A 19,816-nucleotide genomic window follows, 5' to 3' on the forward strand; every position below is an offset into this window, starting at 1 on the left:
CCAATTCCAAGATGAAAAACTGAAATGGCCAAATCTGCACCAAGCAAAACTGACTTGAAAGTGAAAACAAACTCAGTAGTGGTAGCTTCGTTTGAAACTTAGTGAAAAGGAGATTTTGCAACTAGCATTTTAGGCTGCAAGGAACAATGTCCTGATGAAACAAACTCTTCTGAGTGTTACCACACTCAAAGCATTGTGGCCTAATGGAAGGAGCAGCGGCCTGGGAGCTAGTTCTAATTCTAGTTCCTCCATTTGTCTGCTGGGTGCCTTTGGGTACGTCACTTAACCTCTCTGTTCTTCAGTATGCTCATCTGTGAAATGGGGATTCAATACCTGTTCTTCCTCCCCCTTAGAATGTAAGCCCCATCTGGGGCAGGACTGACCTGATTATCTTCTGTGGACTCCAGCACTTGGTATAGTATGTGGCATATAATAAGCCTTTGACAGACTCCACTTGGTATAGTATGTGGCATATAATAAGCCTTTGACAGACTCCACTGTTTTTTATTATTATGACAGGGCTTTTTCTGTCAGATTGTGCTCTCAGGTGTGGCTTCTGACAGAGCTTGGAGTCTGACTGAGGAATACTATCATCTATGTCAAATCTGAACACTCATAAATCCTCAATAAATGCCATTAATTGATTTATTTATTATAGGCAACCCCCTCACCTCCTACCCCCTTGGAAAATGACCTCATTTAATCATATTCATTCATTCAATTGTATTTATGACATGCTTACTGTGTGCAGAGAACTACGCTATGTGCTTGGGAGAGTACAATATAACAATAAACGGACACATTCCCTGCCCCACCTGTTAGCATTGTTTTTTCCATATTCAGAGGGAACTGTTTTGGTGCTTTGAGACTCTAAATCCACAATCCTTCAGAATGTGTTGTTAAAAGAGAGAAGCAGCGTGGCTCAGTGGAAAGACCACAGGCTTGGGAGCCAGAGGTCATGGGTCCTAATCCCGGCTCTGCCACTTGTCAGCTGTGTGACTTTGGGCAAGTCATTTAACTTATCTGTGCCTCAGTTACCTCATCTGGAAAATGGGGATTAAGACTGTGAGCCCCACGTGGGACAACCTGATCATCTTGTATCCCCCCCCAGCGCTTAAAACAGTGCTTTGCATCTAGCGCTTAACAAATACCATTATTATTATTAAAACTAGGGTATTCAGTATGAAACTGCTGGGCTGCCGCTCCTTAGGAAAAAGGAAAGACCCCTGCCTCCAATTTGTATTTTGTTTCTATCTGATAGGAATTTGTCAAGATTTACTCTGGAGTAAATGCATTCCCTGAGGGCCTCTGCAGGACCTCCAGTGAGAACAGGAGGAGGGAGAAAGGCTTTATTTGTTCGAAGGTTTAGGGGTTTAATGAGTGCACAGTCTGCTTTTCTTTTTTCTCCTGGGAGCTATTTCTCCTCCCTGCTGTTCCATCATTTAGCTCCTGCAGTGTTGGTCCTTTTCACATTCTTCCTATCCCTCCAAGGCGCCTGGCTGCTGACCTTTTCTTCCTCTCCTAATCTTCAGTTTCTCTCCAGTTTCACTATAAGCTTTACTTTCTTTACATCTCTCTCTTTTCCTCCCTCCCCCTCCTTCTCCCTCCCCAAATCTCCCTTTCTTCCTCCTTCCCTCTCTCTCCCTCCCTTCTTCTCTCCCTCCCCATCTCTCCCTCCCCATCTCTCTGCCTCTCTCTCTCTCTCTCTCTCTCTCTCTCTCTCTCTCTCTCTCTCTCTCTCTCTCTCTCTCTCTCTCTCTCTCTTTCTTTCTTCATTTCTCTCCTGCTCCTCTCTGCCTCCCAGAGCTCAGGGCAGAAGCTGGATTGGTGCAGGGAAAAAGCCCAAGGGGAAGGAAGCCCCATCCAAGTCAGTGCTGTCAGACTCTTACATGAAATCCACTGTCGGACTCGGCATGTGAGCCCGTATTCTAGATTGTGAGCCCGTTGTTGGGTAGGGATTGTCTCTATCTGTTGCTGAATTGTACTTTCCAATCACTTAGTACAGTGCTCTGCACACAGTAAGCGCTCAATAAATGATTGAATGAATGAAATCCAAAAGACAGACAAGGAGACTGACCGCACGCTCCTCAGATAGCAGGCTATATAAAGTGCTACACAAATGAAGTGGAAAGCTCCCAGTGGGAAAGTCCTCTAGACTGTAAGCTCCTTGTGGGCAGGGGATGTGTCTGTTAATATCATTACATTGTATTCTCCCAAGCACTTAGTACAGTGCTCTGTACACAGTAAGCACTCAGTAAATATGATTGACTGACTAAGGTGATGCCAAGAAGCTGAGATGCTATCATTTCAGGGAGGTTGAGGCCTGGGGAGAAGGAAAGTTAGTGATAAAAAGCCTCCTGCACTAGGGGAGATTTCAGAAGGGTTTTAAAGAGAAGAGGAACTCTGGATTGGCTGATGTGAATAGGGAGGAAACTTTAGGTAGGAGGTAGGGCTTGACACCGGGGTTGGAAGGTTCCTGGCTGGGCTTAGATGCCACTTTTCCAATAAATATCCCTGCTATGAATAGACTCCACCAATGAGCAACTCTGAAATTTCCAACCAGTCTTTGATTTATCCTTTACTTTTCCCACCCATAATGGGTGGCCCAAGTAGTCCTGCTTTAAAAGAACAGTCTCATAACTCCACAGGAGTTTTGGAGCCAGAGTGTATGTGTGTGTCACAGGTAGGTTCTATGATAGGTTTCCCAAAAGTATGAACGAAAGGTGAGGAACTTTGTCCCATTAACTTACATATGGGATCCATTCCAGAACCTCTGGAAAAATATGAACTTCATGATATAGTACTACTAATAACCAAGAGTAGCTAATAACTACTAGCCAACTGTCAGCTGTGTGACTCTGGGCAAGTCACTTAACTTCTCTGTGCCTCAGTTACCTCATCTGTAAAATGAAGATTAAAACTGTGAGCCCACTTTGGGAAAAACTGATCACCTTGTAACCTCCCCAGGACTTAGAACAGTGCTTTGCATATGGTAAGCGCTTAACAAATACCATCATCATAATAATAATGATAGTTTTTTGCCATGTGCTTACTCGATCTCTCCTATGAATTGACACCTTACCATTGGCAGAAGAGTTTGCATACACTGATGAAGTTTAGAGCTATGCCATATAGGGTTACCCATAATGGAAAGGTCTAGGCCAAAGCATCAAAGTTGATTCATCTGTTCTGAGCAGCAGTGTATGGGAAAGAGTCAAAGGTGAAAATAATAATAATGATACTAATGGCATTTATTAAGCACTTACTATGTGCAAAGCACTGTTCTAAGTGCTGGGGGGGATACAAGGTGATCAGGTTGTCCCACGTGGGGCTCACAGTTTTAATCCCCATTTTCCAGATGAGGTAACTGAGGCACAGAAAAGTTAAGTGACTTGCCCAAAGTCACACAGCCGACAAGTGGTGGAGTGGGGATTTGAACCCACAACCTCTGACTCCAAAGCCCATGCTCTTTCCACCAAGCCATGCTGCTTCTCCATGTTGAACAAATGTTGAACATGTTGAAAATGTTGAACAAAGACAATGACATAGACGCAAGTTTTTACTGCCACCTATATCTTTACCAAGAAAAATCTATAGATCCACATACCAGAATGACCTAATGTCAGAAGATGGGACTTTCTGAAGAAGGTGTGCCCATGGAGTCACTACAGGTTGGAAATGACTTGATGGCATTTGAAGAAGAAGCTTACTTTGTGTCAAGAACTGTACGAAGTGCTGGGGTAGATACAAGATCATCATCAGAGAAGCAGCATGGCTCAGTGGAAAGAGCACGGGCTTTGGAGTCAGAGGTCATGGGTTCAAATCCCAACTCCGCCAATTGTCAGCTGTGTGACTTTGGGCAAGTCACTTAACTTCTCTGGGCTTCAGTTCTCTCATCTGTAAAATGGGTATTAAGACTGTGAGCCCCCCATGGGACAACCTGATCACCTTGTAACCTCCCCAATGCTCAGAACAGTTATTTGCACATAGTAAGCACTTAATAAATGCCATTATTATTATTATTATTATCAGGTCTCCAGTGGAACCTACAGTCTAAGTAGGAAGGAGGACTGCTCTCAGAGTCGCACCTGGAGAGTTTCCAATACTCTACCAGTCTCGGCTATGGGAGGGAGAATCAAGCAGAGGCCTATCGATTCCATTCCTAGCTTGGTCAGTGGCTAGCCAGTGGAAGGCAATCTGCTACAAATCAAAACTTACCCATGCTGGGCAGCAGCAGCATGGGAGAGAGTCGAGGGCGGAGACTTGAGTTTAATGTTCGGAAAGTGACAAGGTAAACCACTTCCATATTTTTACCAAGAAAACTTTATGGGTACACTAACAAAACTATTGCACATGGAGAGCGGGGCGTTCTGGGAGAGAAGTGTGCGTGGTGTTGCCATGGGTGAGAAACGACTCGACAGCATAAGACAAGACAAAGAGGGAGAAAAGTATTGAATCTCCATTGTGCAGATGAGGGAACTGAGGTAGAGAGAAGTAAAATAACTTGCTCACAGTCATGCAGCAGGAAAGTGGCAGAGCCAGGATTAGAACCCAGATCCATGCTCTTTCCACTACCCCATACTGTTTCTCTCACCTGCAGTACTCTAACATTAAGCATCATTAAACTATATTTTATTAACTATTAAATTAATTAAAAGCATAGCTTCACAACATTAAACTGGAGTTTTAACGTGATTATCAATCTTAGCAGGAGGCTAGAGAAGTAAAATCTTGCTTTGCTGACATGGGAGTGAATTTCAACTTTAGTGAAAAATGTGAACAATATAAGTTAAAGAACAGCTCTCTTTTCATCATGAAGCCTAGTAGTAATAATAATAATAATAATGACATTTATTAAGCACTTACTATGTGCAAAGCACTTTTCTAAGCGCTGGGGAGGTTACAAGGTGATCAGGTTGTCCCACAGGGGGTTCACAGTCTTAATCCCTATTTTACAGATGAGGTACCTGAGGCCCAGAGAAGTGAAGTGACTTGCCCAAAGTCACACAGCTGACAAGTGGTGGAGCAGGGATTCGAACCCATGACCTCTGACTCTAAAACCTGTGCTCTTTCCACTGAACCGTGCTACTTCTTTTGGAAGGCTAAATCCTTCTGAATATCTCTGCCCACCTCTGAGTTCAATCAATTGTATTTATCTCCTGTATTAAACATTTAGGTTCTAATCCCCCTGCTACCATTTGCCTACTGGGTGACCTTGAGAAGCATGACCTAATGGAAAAAGCACAGTCCTGGGAGTGAGAAGAACTAGGTTTAATCCCAGCTTGGCCGCTTGCGATTATTAATTGTTATTACTGTGTGCACAACTCTAAACTATCAACTTTAGTGAAAAATGTGAACAATTTAATTTAAAGAACAGCTCTCTTTTCATCATGAAGCCTTGTAATAATAATAATAATAATAATAATGGCATTTATTAAGCACTTACTATGTACAAAGCACACAGGGGGCTCACAGTCTTAATCCCCATTTTACAGATGAGGGAATTGAGAGTTCTAACTGAACTAAGTATTTGGTTAGACTGTGAGCTTGTCTCTAGACTGTAAACTCATTGTAGGCAGGGAATGGGCCTGTTACATTTATAGTAAGTGCTCAATAAATGCAATTGAATGAATGAAGTGGGAAAGGACGATGGAAGTAGTAGACACATCCCTGCCTCAAGGAGTTTACAAGATAGCTTTATCATGGCAGTCATTTTTTAAAGTTCATCTGCTTTTTTGAAAAGGAATGCAAGACATTTTAATCCAACAATCTCAGCTGGTGGTTGAGCTAAGATTCTAGGCATCTGCAGCCATGACACCTTCCTCCTCTTCCATCTGGATCCAGAAGCAGGGTTTCACTGCTTCAACCCAAAGCAGCACAGAATCAGAGGGAAGAGGGACAGACGTTTTAAGCAGAATTAGTCAGCTTCTTCTACCTCCCCGTTCATTCTGAGCTGTTTTTGGCGAAGCAGTGAAGCTGGCTTCCAGGTTTCTCTGAGGGGAAGAAGGCAGGGGCTGGGAGAGTGACTGAACAAGAGCTAGTACAGTGCTCTGTGCACACGAGACACTCAATAAATACCATGGTTTGATTGAATAACAATTATGGTATTTGTTAAGCGCTTACTATATGCCAAGCACTGTTCTAAGTGCTGGGGTAGATACAGGGTAATCAAATTGTCCCATGTGGCGCTCTCAGTCTCAATCTCCATTTTATAGATGAGGTAACTGAGGCACAGAAAGGTTAAGTGACTTGCTCAAGGTCACACAGCAAACAAGTTGGGGAGCTGGGATTAGAACCCATGTCCTCTGACTCCCAAGCCCTTGCCCTTTCCAGTAAACCATGCTGCTTCTCTATTGAATGACAGATTCTCTAAGATAATTTCAGTTCAAGTGAAGAAGGTGGTATCATTACTTTGTTCCAGGAGGGGCAGTCAAGTGGCTTAATGACAGTTTCTCTGTTTCAGCTGGAAACAGCAGAGAACGAGGGATGGAGAGACTGACTGGACTAATTCTTCCTAAACTCTCTGCCCCTCTGATGGACCCCTGCTAAACTAGAGAAATTGAGCTTCCTGCCTGTGTTCTGTATGTGCAGGGGAGGCTGCGCTTGGAGTGGGGTTGGAAAGGGGCAAGGAGAAACAGTGTGGCCTGATGATTAGACCGTGGGCCTGAGAGTCAGAGGAGCTGGGTTTTAAGCCCAGCTCTGTCACCTGCCTGCAGTGTGACCTTGGACAAGTTATTTGACTCCTCTGGGCCTTAGTTTCCTCATCCTTAAAATGGGGGTGCAATACTGCTGTTGGGTAGGGACCGTCTCTATATGTTGCCAGCTTGTATTTCCCAAGCACTTAGTACAGTGCTGTGCACTCAATAAATACAATTCAATGAATGAATGGCTGGGGATTCAATACTTAGACTGTGAGCCCCATATAGGACAGGAATTGTGTCTGACCTAATTAGCTTATGGCTGTTATGGTGCTTAGAACAATCCTTGGTACAGAGCCAGCACTTAAAAAATATCACAAGTATCATAATTATTAGTGATGGACTCAAATTCCCACTAGTGATTGGTCATAATATTGGATTGGGTGATTGGCTGGGCTTCGCCAATAATCTGTAGATGGTGTATCTGTAGATTTGCCTATTGTGGTCTTTGGACATCCAGTATATGCCTATTAAGAAATAGCAGAGAAACAGCATTGCCTAGAGGATAGAGCACAGGTCTGGGAGTCTAATCCTGACTCCCCCATTTGTCTACTGTGTGACCTTGGGCAAGTCACTTCACTTCTCTGTGCCTCAGTTGCTTCATTTGTAGAAAGGGGGTGAAGACTGGGAGCCCCAATTAAAACATGGACTGTGTCCAATCTGATTATTTTGTACCTACCCCAGCGCTTAGTACAGCGCCTGGCATATCGTAAGTGCTTAGCAAATACCATTTTTTTAAAAAAGGAAATGTTTGCGTGAGTGTTTTGCTGCCACCTTGTGTCTCCAGAAGTTCATTTTGCATGTGAATGTCAAACACATCCACCTAATTTCATTCATTCATTCAATCGTATTTATTGAGCGCTTACTGTGTGCAGAGCACTGTACTAAGCGCTTAGGAAGTACATACATGCTAGACTTGAGATTTTTTATGGTAATTTGTTAAGCACTTACTGTGTGCCAGGCACTGTACTAAGCGCTGGGGTAGATTCAAGCTAATCAAGTTGGACACAGTCCAGGTCCCACATGGGGTTCAGTCTTACTCCCCATTTTACAGATAATAATAACAATAATAATGGCATTTATTAAGCACTTACTATGTGCAAAGCACTGTTCTAAGCGATGGGGAGGTTACAAGGCGATAAGGTTGTCCCATGGGGGATTCACAGTCTTAATCCCCATTTTACAGATGAAGTAACTGAGGCCCAGAGAAGTTAAGTGACATGCCCAAAGTCACACAGCTGACAATTGGCAGAGTCAGGATTTGAACCCATGACCTCTGTCTCCAAAGCCCGGGCTCTTTTCCACTGAGCCACACTGCTTCTCAATGCTTCTCAGATGAGGTAACTGAGGCACAGGAAATGAAGTGACTTTCCCAGAGTCACACAGAAGGCAGGTGGCGAAGTCAGGATTAGAACTCAGGTCCTTTTGACTCCCAAGCCTGTGCTCCAGCCAATAGGCAACACTGCTCTTCTTTTTTTTTTATAGTATTTGTTAAGTGCCTACTATGTGCCAGGCACAGTACAAAGCACTAGGGTGTATACACGGTAATCGGTTTGGACACAGGTCCTGTTCCCCACAGGACTCACAGTCTTAACCTCCATTTTATAGATGAAATAACTCAGACCCAGAGAAGTGAAGTGACTTCCCCAAGATCACACAGCAGACAAGTGGAGGAGTGGGAATTAGAACCCAGTTCCTTCTGACTTCCGGGCCCAATTATTGTGAGCTCGTTATGGGCAGTGAATGTGTCTGTAGCAGTAGGGTATATACAAGGTAATCAGGTTGGACACAGGCCCTGTTCCCCACAGGACTCACAGTCTTAACACCCATTTTATAGATGAGATAACTCAGACCCAGAAAAGTGAAGTGACTTCCCCAAATCACACAGCAGACAAGTGGAGGAGGCGGAATTAGAATCCAGTTCCTTCTGACTTCTGGGCCCAATTATTGTGAGCTCGTTATGGGAAGGGAATGTGTCTGCTGTTATAGCATACTCTCCCAAGTGCTTAGTGCAGTGCTTTACATACAGTAAGCGCCCAATAAATACGATTGAATGAATGAATTGGAGGCCCAGCCTAGTAAAAACACATCTACCTAATTTGCATGCTAGACTTGGGTCACACAGCAGACAAGTGGCAGAGGCAGTATTAGAACCCAGGTCCTTTTGATTCCTGGGGCCAGTGATTCTTAGTGGAAGCCCAGCAAGGTAAAAAACACTCCAAAGATTGTCCCCCAGATTTTCAGAGACTGAAGGAGTAGAGAAGACTTTAGTTGGGGGGGCAGGAGAAAAATGAGACAGTCACCATGAGTTTACTGGGGCTTGGCAATAACCTTTAAAACACCCAAGGGGGTGTGGTTTCTTTTGGTAGACAATGCTATGGGGTTGACAGGTGTATTCACTTTGGAGGAGAAACAGTGATTAACTCCCACCACCTGGCATGTGTTCTGATGGCATTTCTTTGGGGAGCAGAGTTACTGCAAGTCCACCTTTCTGGCTGGGGATGTTTTTTTTTCAGTTCATTCATTCAATCGTATTTATTGAGCACTTTCTGTGTGCAGAGCACTGTACTAAGCGCTAGGGAAGTACAAGTTGGCAACATATATAGGCGGTCCCTACCCAACAGTGGGCTCACAGCCTAGAGCCTGAATCTAGAGATTCAGTTGGGATTTAGGGCCTTGAGGAAAGTGATGCCTCAACTACTTCTCTCTCCGAAGGTAAGTGAAACCTTTAGTTGTTTGGGTAAATCGTTTGACAAACCAGGGTGGTTGTATGAATGTTCTGATAATAACCTCCTCTCACAGTTTGATGAGATTCGATGTGTCTGTTGGGTATTTTCAACTAGCAACTGAATCCCAGGATTTTCAGTGGGGATGAAAACCAAGTGTAAGGAGAATGGGAAGTAATGTGGCTTAGTGGATAAAACGCAGGCCTGAGAGCCTGGGGACCTGGATTCTAATCCTAACTCTGCCACTTGCCTGCTCTGTGACCTTGGGCCAGTCACTTAACTTCTCTGTGCCTCTGTTTCCTCATCTACAAAATGGTGTTTCAATGCCTGGTCTCCTTCCTACTTGACTGTGAGCCCCAAGTGGCTTAGTGGAAATTGCCTGGGCTTGAGAGTCTGAGAATGTGAGTTGTAATCCCATCTTTGCTATTTGTCAGCTGTGTGACTTTGGGCAAGTCACTTCACTTCTCTGGGCCTCAGTTCCCTCGTCTGTAAAATGGGGATTAAGACTGTGAGCCCCATGTGGGACAACCTGGTTACCTTGTTTCCACCCCAGCACTTAGTAAGTGCTTAACAAATACCATAATGATGATGATGTGGGATGAGGATGGAATCTGGCATGATTAACTTGTATCTACCCTAGAGCTTAGAACAGTTTTTGACACATAACAAGAATTTAACAAACACTCTAAAAAAAAATTCCCCTGAAGAGCAGACTAGGTCTTTCCTGCAGAGAGAGTAACGACCCACCTGTGACACACACAGCTGCTCTTTGTTTTCTAAGATAGGACTTCACTCTCAGTAGGGTCACCTGTGAATGGAGTTGAAAACGGAGTTGATGCTTAAGCAGTGATATTTTCTAAGAGAGTTCATTGCTGTGCTGGTGAATTCACCACCTGTGAGGCCTGACTCTGTTTTTCTGAGGCTGTTTCTTAAATGTTTGGTGTCTCCAGAAAATCTCAATGAGCAGCTCCTCTCCCAGTTGCTGACTTCTAGTTGATATGTCTCCTGAAGAGTCACCCTAGAGCTCACTGCTCTGTCCTGTTGGTATTGTGGTGTTTGTTATATGCTTACTAAGTGCCAGGCACTACACTCAGTGCTAGGATAGATGCAAAATAATCAGGTTTGTTACAGTCCCTGATCCACATAAGGCTTACAGTCTTAACTTCTCTGTGCCTCAGTTTCATCATCTGTAAAATGGAGATTGTGACTTGTCCAAGGTCACAAGTGGCTCAGACTTTCAACTTGTATTTCAGTTGTTCATTCTGCCTTCCTATTTGTGGGTGACCTCTTTCAGTTGACAGTATAGCTTCAGATCCTATTCATGGGTCCCACGCAATCACCCTGTGTTGCCGTGAACTCAGCTTCATTGCTGATGTAAGAACTGTCAAAGGATGTTGTTATTGATAGCTTTATGGTATTAAGCTCTTACTATGTTCCAGGCACTGTACTGAGCTTTTGGGTAGATACAAGATAATCAGCTTGGACACAGTCTGTGTCCCAAGTTGGGGTTTAAAATTGGGACCCTTTTTTTTTTTTTTTTTTTTTTTTACAGATGAGGGAATTCAGGCACAGTGAAGTGACTTAACCAAGGTCATACAAGACTTGTGGCAGAACACAGATTGGAACCCAGGTCCCCTGATGCCCAGGCCTGTGCTTTTTCCATTAGGCTAAGCTGTTTCTCAAGGCCTTGTCTTGCTATCTGATGTTGAATGGGATTCTAGGGGACATGATTAAACTGCTCAGAAGACAGCTTGGTGTTCTAAAACTGGTACAAGTCTCTCAGGCTTAGAGAAGGTTGGCCATTCCAGCTTTACAGCCCTTTAGGTTGGCAAGGAGTTTACTGCCCTGATGTCACTCCTGCCAAGTATCTTTTCTTTTTCTTCTTTATCTGGCATCATTGTATGGTCAAGACAGCAGAATTCAGCAGTTTTCAGCTTAGTGGTGTCTTTAAAATTATCACTGGGCTATGTGATGGATAAATCTGGTACAGGCAGGTACATAGACTCACTTGTTTCTAGGCTTATTGTCTGTCCATAACACTGTGTTCAAAGTGATTCAAAATTTCCTTTTTTTAATTGCACTTGTTAAGTAGTTACTAAGTGTCAAGCACTGTTCTAAATACTGGGGTTCATTCAGTACGACTGTGTCCCTCCTTCTAGACTGTGAGCTCATTGTGGGCAGGGATTGTCTCTATAGCTGAATTGTACTTCCCAAGCACTTAGTAAAGTGCTTTGTGCACAGTAAGCACTAAATAAATATGATTGAATGAATCAATAGGACACAGTCCCTGTCTCAGTGGGGCTCACAGTCCAGTAGAAGGGAAAGCAGGCATTGAAAACCCCATTTTCAATTGAGGAAACTGAGGCAAAGAGAAGTTAAGTGATTTGCCCAAGATCTCACAGAAGGCAAGTGATGGATCTGGGATTAGAACTGTGGTTTTTTGGATTCCCAATCCTGTGTTTTTATCTACGAGGTAACACTGTTTCCCTGCATATGAACCACAAGAGCATGAAGCAGATCCTGAGCCACCACCTCAAAGATATTTAAAAGTGGTCATAGCTGGTTGAGTTGGAAGAGTTACAATCAATCGTATTTATTAAGCACTTCCAGAGTGCTTGGGAGAGTACAACAGACACACTCCCTGCCCACTACAAGCTTACAGTCTGGAGGGGGAGACAGACATTAATATAAATGAATTAAATTACATATATGTGCATAAGTGCTGCGGGGCTGAAGGAGAGGTGAGTGAAAGGCACAAATTCAAGGTCAACACAGAAGGGAGTGGGAGGGAAAGGAAATGAGGGCTTAATCAGGGAAACCTTCTTGGAGGAGATGTGCTTTCAATAAGGTTTTGAAGATGGGGAGCGTGATTGCTGTAGGGTATGAAGAAGAAGGGAATTCCAGGACATGGATAAGAGGTCAGTGGTAAGATGGATGAAATCAAGATACGGAGTAGGTTGGCTTTAGAGGAGTGAAGTGTTTTGGCTGGGTTGTAGTAGAAAGGCACAAGGTTACAGAGTGCTTTAAACCTCATGGTAAGGAGTTTCTCTTTGGTGTGGACATTCTTTTTTTTCCCCAAATCTTTTCTTTTTTAAGTTTGAATGTGTAGGATGAGCTGAGCCCAGCCCCAGAGCTTTCCTTCCACAGCTCTGGAAAATCACTTCTGTAGGCAAATAAGCAGGACACCTTTATTCATCTCCTTGGCTTTTCACCTTTTACTAGTTCTTGTGCCCTTTTATGTTCCTAAGTGATTGTTCTTATCAAAAGACCTAAGCAGAGCCTAATTTGAAACTCCAGAAGGGATTTTTGTGCCTCTTGAGACTCACAGCAGGAAGGATATTCACTTCCCCAACAGCCCGATTTTCTGCACCTGTTGGGCGCTGTGTGTCTCCTGTTTGGTTTTTATTACATTTAGAGCCTAATACCAACAAAGAAACCCCAATATTATTCTAATGCTTACACTTTAGTCAGAATTATTGAGGCAGAAGCTAAGATTTAATTGAGTTTAGCCAACCATGGCATTTTAGGCTGACACCAGTTCTTGTTAATTAGCTATAACGCATCACAGAAATGTCCAGAAGCAAGAGTACTGAGGTTTTTCCTCCATTTGTCCATTGAAGATAGGAGTAGTGATCATCACTGAATGATTTTAGCCAAGATATATCAAGCCTCGCACCTTCCTCTCCCCCTGCCACACCATATGGTCTCAATTTCCACTTCTGTAAAATGAGATGTCTACTTTCTACCTCTTTTTTTTAATGGTACTTAATAATAATGATGATGATGGCATTTATTAAGTGATTACTATGTGCAAAGCACTGTTCTAAGCGCTGTGGAGGTTACAAGGTGATCAGGTTGTCCCACGTGGGGCTCACAGTCTTAATCCCCATTTTACAGATGAGGGAACTGAGGCCCGGAGAGTAGTAATAATAGTAATGATGGTAATAAGTGCCTACTATGTGCAAAGCACTGTTCTGAGTGCTGCAGAGGTTACAAGGTGATCAGGTTGTCCCACGGGGGGCTCACAGTCTTAATCCCCATTTTACAGATGAGGGAACTGAGGCACAGAGAGGTGAAGTGTCTTGCCCAAAGTCACACAGCTGAGAAGTGGCGGAGCTGGGATTTGAACCCATGACCTCTGACTCCAAAGCCCAGGCTCTTTCCACTGAGCCACACTGTGTGCCAGGCACCGTACTAAACTCTGGGGTAGATACAAGATAATCAGAATGGACACAGTCTCTGCCTCCTATGTTCTTGTCCTACACAGGGCTTACAGTCTTAATCCCCACTTTACAGATGAGGTAACTGCAGCACAGGGAAGGGAAGTGACTTTCCAAAGGTGTCACAGCAGACAATAATAATAATAATAATACTGGCATTTATTAAGTTCTTACTATGTGCAAAGCACTGTTCTAAGCGCTGGGGAGGTTACAAGGTGATCAGGTTGTCCCACGTGGGGCTCACAGTCTTCATCCCAATTTTACAGATGAGGTAACTGAGGCCCAGAGAAGTGAAGTGTCTTCCCCAAAGTCACACAGCTGACAAGTGGCGGAGCTGGGACTTGAACCCATGACCTCTGACTCCAAAGCCCGGGCTCTTTCCACTGAGCCATGCTGCTTCACTATGTGGTAGAGTGGGGATTAGAACCCAAGTCTTCTGACTCTCAGGCCTGTGTTCTTTTCACTAGGCCACACTGCTTCTTTTAGGTTGTGAGCCCCGAGTGGGATAGGGAATGAGAAGCAGTGTTGCTTAGTGGATAAAGCACGGGCCTGAGAGTGAGAGGGTTATGGGTTCTAATCCTACCTCCACCACATGGCTGATCAATGGCTTGGGCAAGTCACTTCACTTCTCTGTGCCTCAGTTACCTCATCTGTAAAATGGGGATTAAGACTGTGAGCCCTATGCGGGGCAGAGACTGAGTCCAACCTGGCTTGCTTGTATCCACCCCAGTGCTTAGTACAGTGCCTGGCACATAGTAAGTGCTTAACAAATACTGTAATTATGATTTTTATTCTAGGGACTGTGTCTGATCTGATTATTTTGAATCTGTATAAGAGTTTAGCATAATGCTTGAACATCGTAAGTGCTGGGGGAACATTTTAACTAACTCCTATTGGGAAATAAGTTAAAGAGCGGGTCAGGTTACGGCATCTGCACTGCCATTCTCTAGAACTTTAGGGTGGCAAAGAATCAGTTGGAACTTTGGGAGGTTAATGATTAGAACAGTGCTTTGCACATAGTAAGTGCTTAATAAAAATGCCATTATTATTATTATTATTATTATTGTGTTTGGCACTTGCTATGTGCTGAGAGATTACGTAAATAGAATACAACTAGATCAGTTGGTCCTTCTCTCTCTCACAAGGCTCATAGTCTTAGCTGGAATGAGAGGCCAAGGATAAATCAACCATTTATACCTGATTGCTTACCGTGAGCAGAGCGCTGTGCCAAGCCCTTACAAAAAATGGCAACAATCGATCAATCCTATTTGCTTACATAATCGATTATGACCCACAGTAAGGAACAGGCTGTGAAACAAACTAATATTAAGATAAGTAAAGGAATGGTTATTGGGGGAAGCAGGTGGGATGGGGGTGGGGTGTCTTCACACCATCAGTCCTTAACTACAAAGTACTACAGCTTCTCCAGCCTTCTAAATGTTGTAAAGGATGTAAGGGGGCTGCTCTGGGCCATCAATCAGCTCTTATCCCGATCCATTGTGGATGGAGACTTCCAGGAGCAGAAACCCTCGTTGGAGGGTGGGAAGACTGCAGTTACCATGGATGAGGAAACTGAGGCACAGTGAAGTTAAGCGACTTGACCAAGGTCACACAGCAGGCAAGTGGAGGAACCGGACCTAGAACCCAGGTCCTCTGACTCCTGGATCTGTGCTTTTTCCACTAGGCCACACTGCTTGTCTTTTTTCTCAACTATTTTGCTCAAAGAATTGCCAGAGAAAGGTTAATCCCTCTTTTCCCCTTCTTCTGTATCTTGGGTGGTATTATCACCTCAGGCTTGGACTGGGAAAGAAATTTATTTGTGAAGCCCCAGGGATTGGATTCTTCCTCATTGCTGTCTCTGATAAGGCAAGAAAAGCAGTTCACACATTTTCTCCAGTTCAGTGTGTGAAAATGGTGCCAAATACTGTAAATGTTTTGTTCATGCACACAGAACTTGGCTGATATTTGAATTCCTCGGGCTCAGTTGAAATACTATCCAGTAAGCCCACAGCCTAACTTCACTGGTGGGAAAACTATGCTTTAATAATAGTGATAATTATGATAATTGTTAAATGCTTACTATGTGCCATGCACTGTACTAAGTGCTGGGGTAGATACCGGTTAATAAGAATAATGGTATTTGTTAAGAGCTTACTATGTGCCGGGCACTGTACTAAGCACCAGGGTGGATGCAAGCAAATTGGGTTGGACACAGTCCATGGGCTCACAGTCTCAATCCACATTTTACAGATGAGGGAACTGAGGCCCAGAGAAGCGAAGTGACTTTTTTTTATGGCATTTTATTAAGAGCTTACTATGTGCAAAGCACTATTCTAAGCGCTGGGGAGGTTACAAGGTGATCAGGTTACCCCATGGGTGGCTCACAGTCTTAATCCCCATTTTACAGATGAGGTAATTGAGGCACAGAGAAGTGAAGTGACTTGCTCAAAGTCACACAGCTGGCAATTCGTGGAGCCGGGATTTGAACCCATGACCTCTGACTCCAAAGCCCGTGCTCTTTCCACTGAGCCATGCTGCTTCTCTATGACTTGCCCAGGGTCACACAGTTGGAGATAGTCCCTGTTCCATATAAGGTTGACAGCCTGAGGAGGAGGGAGTAGACTTTAATCCCCACTTTACAAATGAGGAAATTGAGGCACAGAGAGAAGCTAAATGAGTTGCTCAAGTTCTGCCCATAGCAGACAAGTGGTAAAGCTCAAATTAGAACCCAGGGCCTTTCACTTCCAGGCCCATGCTCATTCCATTAGGCTGTGCTATTAGTAGAAGATGAGGCAAAAAAATCTGGGTGTTCAGGGGCAATACTACGTGGCTCAGTGGAAAAGAGCATGGGCTTTGGAGTCAGAGGTCATGGGTTCAAATCCCGGCTCCGCCACTTGTCAGCTGTGTGACTTTGGGCAAGTCACTTAACTTTGCTGTGCCTCAGTTCCCTCATCTGGAAAATGGGGATGAAGACTGTGAGCCCCATGTGGGACAACCTGATCACCTTGTATCCCCCCAGCGCTTAGAACAGTGCTTTGCACATAGTAAGCACTTAATAAATGCCATTATTATTATTATTATAATGCTAGAGACCCTCCATCTCTCTCCCTCCCACCCCCCACCACACAATCAGTCCAAGGTTGGCACTGGGACAGGCAGAGCAGCATACTGCACACTAAAATGGGAAAAAACCTAGAAGACTGAAAGGCAACAATAGCGCCTGTCAGAGCACCTGATGGCCTCCCTTTCCAAATCTGCACTGAACCATTTCCTTTTTACTGTCCAGAAAAGCCTCAGTGAAGAAGCTTCACGCACAAGGTGTCATCCTCCTGTCCCTACTAGTAACACCTTTATCTCCTTCTCTACTGGTCATCCCCACCCCTGGGCTTGCTGGAAAGTACTCTTTAAGAAGACTGCCCAGTCCTGAAGTAGGCAGCCAAGGGGAAAGAACACAGGCCTGGGAATCAGAGGACCTGGGTTCTAAATCTGTTAGTCACTTGCCTGAGGGGTAACTTCAGGTGAGTCACTTTACTGCTCTTTGCCTCAGTTTCCCAGATGTTAAAAGGGGATGACTGTTCTTCCTCCCCCATTAGACTGTGAGCCCTGTTTTGTATTTACCCTAGGGCTTAGAACAGTGTCTAACACATTGCTAACTACCATTACTACCACTGTCTAGCTCAATGGCATTTATTGAGCACTTATTGTGTTTAGAGCACTGTACTAAGTGCTTGGAAGAGTACAATACCACAGAACTGGTAGACATTCCTTGTTATGGCAGATGCATAGTAAATGGTTAACAAATGCCACTATTATTGTGTGCCTACTGAGGAAATTATAATGAAATTGTACACATTACAGACCCTGCCCTCCAGGAGCTTGGTGTTTAAAGAATTAGGAGACAAATACCGATGGTTAAACTCAACTTCCAAGAGGAGAAATCACTGAGGTGCAGTGAAAAGGGCAGCACAAGATTCGGGATTTGATAGCTTTGTTTTGTTGTCTGTCTCCCCCTTTTAGACTGTGATCCCGCTGTTGGATAGGGACCGTCTCTATATGTTGCCGACTTGTACTTCCTAAGCGCTTAGTACAGTGCTCTGCACACAATAAGCGCTCAATAAATATGATTGAATGAATGAATGAATACCCCTGGCATAACCAAAGTCCCAATAAATCATTTTCCAGATGAGGTAACTGTGGCAGAGAGAAGTTAAATGACTTGCCCAAGGTCATGCAGCAGACAAGTGGCAGTCTGAGCCTTGTGCTCTTTCTAGTTGTACCTTTCTATCTTAAGCCCCTTTGCCCACTTTCAGAAAACACATCAATGATCTACTGCAGCGTGGCTCAATGGAAAGAGCCCGGGCTTTGGAGTCAGAGGTCATGGGTTCAAATCCCGGCTCCGCCGATTGTCAGCTGTGTGACTTTGGGCAAGTCACTTAACTTCTCTGGGCCTCAGTTACCTCATCTGTAAAATGGGAATTAAGACTGTCAGCCCCCCGTGGGGCAACCTGATTACCTTGTAACCTCCCCAGCGCTTAGAACAGTGCTTTGAACATAGTAAGCGCTTAATAAATGCCACCGTCATTGTTATTATTACTGTTGCCTGGCCACAATCATTCACCTTTCTTTAAAATGAGCCTTTTAAACAAAAACCAGTTCATGTGGATACAGTCTACCCCTGATGTCACCAAACATCTTGCCAAGACGAGATGTTTGGGAACCCCAGTGTACTGTATGCAGAAGCACATTTGTTTGGCTAGAGAAAAACCATGAGGGAAGACAGTGTGCTTCTGGCCTGGAACCCCTTCCTGTTCATATCTGACAGACAATGACTCTCCCTACTTTCAAAACCTCACTGAAGGTACACCTCCATGGGGCCTTCCCTGACTCAGCCCTCATTTCCTTTTCTCCCACTCCCTTCTGCTTCACCCTGATTTGCTCCCTTTATTCACTTCCCTCCACTCCACAGCATTTACATACCTAGAATTTATTTATATTAATATGTCTCTGCTTCTAGACTGAAAGGTCATTATGGGCAGGGAATATGTCTGTTTTTTTGGTATATTGTACTCTCCCAAGTGCTTAGTACAGTGCTCTGTGCACAGGAAACACTCAGTAAAGATAATTGACGGATTGAAAGCAAAGAGAATATTTGCAGAGGCAATGGCACTGCCATTCTGCACAGTTGGAAGCAGCAGAATTGTTTCTGTGATCTATTTCCCCAGAGTCTAATTGTCCTTCCTGTTGACAGAGAAACAGCAGAATCTGGTATCCCAGATATCCAATATGAAGCCAGTGGGTGCTTGATAAATATTAATTATTTGTAATGAAAGGGAGTAGGCAATGGGCTCTTCAGCCCTCCTAAAGCAATTGCAGTAATGTGAAGCAATTACTATAATGCGGCCTGTTCTGAGCAAGATGGAAAAACACCCAGTGCTGGTTTCAGAGACAGTATGACCGATGACATACTGTGGGGAGGTTACACCAGGCTGTTTTTGTGTTCTAAGATGAAGCTACTAATGATGTGATTTTTATCTGTATGTGCAGGGGGAGACAGGAAAAAAGACAGAGTGCCTTCTCTGGGTAAAAATACAGTTTGTCTTTTGCAGTGTCTGCCTTTTTTATGATATTTAAGTGCTTACTATGTGCCAGGAACTGTACTAAGCTCTGGGGTGGACTCAAGCAAATTGGGTTGGACACAGTACCCATCATACTTGGGGCTCACAGTCTTAATCCTGATTTTGCAGATGAGGTAACAGAGGTACAGAGAAGTGACTTGCGTAAAATCACACAGCAAACTGGCGGAGCCGGGATTATAATCTAGTTCCTTTTGATTCCCAAGCCCACTCTCTATCTACTGGGCCATGCTTGTTCCTTGGTCTCTTTGTTTTCAAAATCTCCTCAAATCCCTGCTCTATTACACAAACCTAAAACTCCATTTCCAATTGCTCCATGCCACACTAACCTATCTGACACTAATGTCTTTTCAAATTCCACAATTATTAGTCCACTGTTGTGTTGTGCCGTTTAAGGTTGTGCATCTGTGGACCTTTAAAGGATGGCTTTGTACTCCTTATTTGTAATAATGAGGTATTTAAGTGCATACTATGTGCCAGGCACTGTACTAACTGCTGGGGAGGATACAAGCAAATTGGACTGGACACAGTCCCTGTTC

General features: G+C 44.0%; 1 non-coding gene across 1 annotated transcript; it reads left to right on the forward strand.

Moving 5' to 3' along the window:
• Positions 1 to 4,070: 4,070 nt before the first annotated feature.
• On the forward strand, positions 4,071 to 4,208 carry LOC119937585. Its single transcript, XR_005454161.1, has one exon. It is a non-coding gene; the product is annotated as a small nucleolar RNA SNORA7 (small nucleolar RNA).
• The last annotated feature ends 15,608 nt before the right edge of the window (positions 4,209 to 19,816 follow it).

Source organism: Tachyglossus aculeatus, chromosome 1 (genome assembly GCF_015852505.1).
Source record: "Tachyglossus aculeatus isolate mTacAcu1 chromosome 1, mTacAcu1.pri, whole genome shotgun sequence".
NCBI lineage: Eukaryota > Metazoa > Chordata > Mammalia > Monotremata > Tachyglossidae > Tachyglossus > Tachyglossus aculeatus.